The 4,339-nt window shown below is 38.3% G+C and overlaps 1 non-coding gene across 1 annotated transcript; it reads left to right on the top strand.

The window, feature by feature from the left end:
* The first annotated feature begins 283 nt into the window (after nt 1-283).
* LOC111825357 lies at nt 284-387 on the top strand. The gene has a single exon (XR_002828518.1). It is a non-coding gene; the product is annotated as a U6 spliceosomal RNA (small nuclear RNA).
* The last annotated feature ends 3,952 nt before the right edge of the window (nt 388-4,339 follow it).

Genomic DNA, 4,339 nt, shown 5'->3' with positions numbered 1-4,339 from the left:
TTTTGAAGCTTGTTGTCAATACAACAAAATAGCATACATATCAAATCGCATATATATTAACATGTGTAACTCCATCTGTTGAAAAAAATTCGCATTATTAACTGGCACACCTGGGGTATAATGATCACTCTGATAGACTTACAGCTAGTCTGAGGGCTTGGAAGATCCTCAGAGCCATCTGGGTGACTGACGCTTGCTCTAATTCTGCAGCTCTAACATCAGAAAGGGTTCTAGACCAGACTGTGCGAGCCTGGGGAGAATGAATATGTTAAAAGAGGGTGTCATGCTGGCTTCGGCAGCACATATACTAAAATTGGAACCAAAAAGTGAAGATTAGCATGGCCCTGAGCAAGGCTGATGCAAATTTGTGAAGTGTTAAATATTTATAAAAATAGAAAGAAAAAAATAGGGGTGTTGATGCTTGTGTACACTATAGAATACTGTCTCGTGTGTAACACCAATATTGATGATCTGATCATAAAGATCCAGCTGGGCTTGGGTGGGGGTGGAGTGGGAATGGTCTGCTCCTGATTGACTCTTCCTACAAGGCCCAAAGCGACCCTCAATCACTCAGACTTAATCATATGCAGTGATGTTGAAGCCCTCTTTGGGGGCCCAGAGGCTTGTGCGTTGTGTCTGTCATGGAGAACACAGGTGCTCTCTCTCCTGTGATTCCTGATAGCACTTTGTTCCATCTCCACCCTTAGATAAATACACCTTGCCTCATTTCCCAGGTAGCATCTGCCTGGCCTCTATTTCAGTCAGAACCTACTGATGGGATTTGTCAACATGGCGGTAACATAGGTTCAAATGTGCTTTGGAAAAATAAAAAGTATTTCACAAATATGAGTGATTATCACCAACTGCCTACGAAGGCAATTTTTTTTTAATCCTCACCTGAAGATATGTTTTTATTGATTTTCTTTGAGAGAGAGAAAGACCATGAGAGACAGAAACTCTGATGTGAGAGAGAAACATCAATCGGTTGCCATACTCGCCCCAACCAGGGATCAAACCCACAACCCAGGAATGTGCCCTGACCAGGAATTAAACTCACAACCATCTGGTGCACAGGATAATATTCCAACCAACTGAGCCACCCAGCCAGGGCAAAGGTGAGTTTTTTTGAGCTCCGATTTCTTTTCTACAGGAAATAGATACAATATGGTATTTGTAATTGGCTCAGGTTCAAATTCTACTGTAGTTACAGACTTTGTGTCTTTAGAGAAGTCACACTCTATCAGAACCTGGGTATCTTCATACGAAAAATAGAAATTTGGTAATAGTATCTATCTCATAAGGTTGTTGGGAGGGTGAAGAGGACCAAAGTTCTGCCACTTCTTGGAATATTAATTTTAAGCTGTTTATTGAGGAACAAAAGACTCAGAACCTCTGACCTTCCCCACTTTCTGTCCAAGAGATTCAGATGGAAAGGCCTAGTCTTAGGATGTTCTCCTTAGCTGGTTCCTATTAAGTCTGGTAACTGGGAGGCTTCAGGCCTGTTAGCTGGACGCCCCGTGTCCCAGTGTTTCTGAGTTGCCTACCAAGGACTTGCCTGCCCTGTGTGTTCTGCTCTTCCTCCACCACCTGTCAATCACCCACTCTCACTTCTGAAACCTGACTCATTCCCCGCCTTTGTCTCCTTTGTCCAAAATGACATTTATACCCAGTTTTGCTTCACTGTCTTTGGAATTTTCATGCTTATGTGAATTCCTCACGTGCATGTATTAAAATTTGATTTTCTCCTGTTAACACTACGGTGTCGGGTGAATTTCCCGCCAAAATATAAGATGGCGCGGGCAATTATTTAGGTTTCCCGCGCAAAATCAGAGTTAGTTTAAAATGCCTATATCTTTTGAAGTATGGGTTCGATTGAAATGAAATTTTCGGTTTCTTGTGTAAAAAATGAAAATTTATTCAATCACAGACATTTTTTTATCTATTCAGTACATAAATAATTCGATATATATAAACTAAATACGAAAAACCCAAAAAATACTTATTACCTAAAAATATACACATATTTTTAAAGTTTAAAATAAAATTTTCATAATAAATCAAAACAAATAGAAATTAATAGTTTTTTAGCGTATGATATTTTTCAAAACACGCCCCTTTATGTAGAGGTATATTGCAAAATTTGCACATGTAGCGTGTCTCACTGCGCAATTTATGAACGGAACATACGCGACACCTTCTCAAAATGTTTTTCTTTTTTCCACTTCCGACAATTGCCTGTAACGTATGCTTTCTCATGTCCATCGATAGCCTGCATGGTGGATCAGATGTAGGTGGTTTAGCCCGCATTCCAGAAGTAGACGGTACTGGTTGAAGGTCTGGAACAATGTCCATGTCCTCTGGAATATCATCCGTCAACCAGTGGATAGCTGTTTGTTTCAAAAACATTTTAAAACCCATTTTTCTTTGCCTCACTGATTTGTAAACTGCATAAGAATTAAATAATGCGCAATTTATCATATACATTGCCAACCTTTTTGTCCATTTGACCGTCCTCCGCAATATCGAATAATATGAAAGGTATTGGTCGGCCCGGTCAACACCTTTCATATGTTTATTGTAGTCAATGAGTGCATTCGGTTTGACAATTTTCTTTTTTGATGTTCTGTCAATATTCTGACTTTCTTCCATCTCCGCAGAATGAATCGAAGAAATCAGGTATACAGGCTTTTTTGATTGCCACACTTGTAACAATATATCATTTTTCCTTATAAATTTTGTTTCACCTTTTTTCAAAGAAATTGTTTGAAAATCTTTAGGTATACCTCGATTTTTCCGGATTGTTCCACATATTCTGAATTTGTTTTTTATAAGTGCTTCACAATTTGCGACGCTATTATAATAATTGTCCATATATATATGGTACCACGAATCAGTGTATGGAGACACTACTGTTTGTATCGTTTCCAATAATCGCTTTCCTTCGCCGCAATAAATTTCCATGTTACAGATATATCCTGTATCACTTTCGCACAACAAACGAACCAATATTCCATATTTAACGATCTTGCCAGCATTATATACCCTAAAGAATAATCTTCCCCTCCAAGGTACGATCCCTTCATCTAGTGATAATTGCTGATGAGGTTTGTAAATATTTATAAATTTAGGCACAAAATAATCTAGTACTGGTCTCACTTTGCAAAGTCTATCTGATTCATTTACGATATCCGCATTATTATTGAAGTGCCAAGCTTTCCATATCTGTCGGAACCTGTCTCTCGTCATCGTTTTACCAAAATATGGCGTCTCCGTCCATGGCTCCGTGGTCCAATAGTCATCTCTTCTATCTTTGCGCACCTGTCCCATGAGAACAATTAACCCTAAAAACTTCTTCATCTCTTGAGGGGTTATATCTTTCCACTTTAGGCTTTTTTTTGAAAGTTTGAAATTATTCCTATTTTGATTATAATACCTGTTTGACTCCTCTACAAGAAATTCAAAAAAATCATCTCCGATAAATAATTTCACGGCATCTTCTATATTATTTATAACAGCATCTGTGTTTAATCCTTGATGCCCTAAAAAATCTTCTAAGACCGGTGGATTATCAACATGCGACCGTTCTTCTCTCCCGCCTTCTATATCTGACTCTGAGTCAGAGCTGGAGCTCGAAATTCTTCGTCGCCTCAATGTCCTGGGACGCACCATTACTTCATCATCACTAGAATCTTCATCACTTGTACTCGCATTTTCAAGATCGCTATCACAAGAATAATTGGACAACTTGTCTGCACAAAACTCATCATCACTATAGTCTGAATGCTGCGACATTCTAGGTTAAAGCAAATAAAAATAATACTAACTGAAAATAGCGGTACTCCGATAGATATCTGATATAAAAAAATAATTATTATGCGAACACTTTGCGGAACGATTTTATTTTATTTGGTTAAAAAATTCTATATGAATGTCTTTATCACAATATATTTAAATATTTAAACACATAATAATATTCACAAAACTCAAAACTAAAGACGTCCGGACACAAGAAGTATTTCTCAATAACTATTCTCTTTGCATGGTGAGATATCCAGGGATATCGGTTATAAAATGAGAAAACAATACATTGGTACCCTAACGGTATTGTACTCGACCAGCGCCATAAAGTGTTCTCTACTTACAAGGGATTTTTATGATACCTATTACCCCAATGGGTATGAAACGGTTCGCATACGCAGGTAGGTATCTTTGTGAACGGCAAACAAACAAATATTTGGTAATACGCAGTTACAATCGGCCCGAGTTTACACGTTTCCCGCACCCCACCGCAAATCTATATGAACCGAGTTAAGACGGCTCCCGCGGAGTACGCGCAATT

This window comes from Myotis lucifugus, unplaced genomic scaffold (genome assembly GCF_000147115.1).
Source record: "Myotis lucifugus unplaced genomic scaffold, Myoluc2.0 scaffold_22, whole genome shotgun sequence".
NCBI lineage: Eukaryota > Metazoa > Chordata > Mammalia > Chiroptera > Vespertilionidae > Myotis > Myotis lucifugus.
The sequence above is the reverse complement of the archived record's forward strand: the minus strand, read 5'-3'. Positions and strand labels throughout refer to the sequence as shown.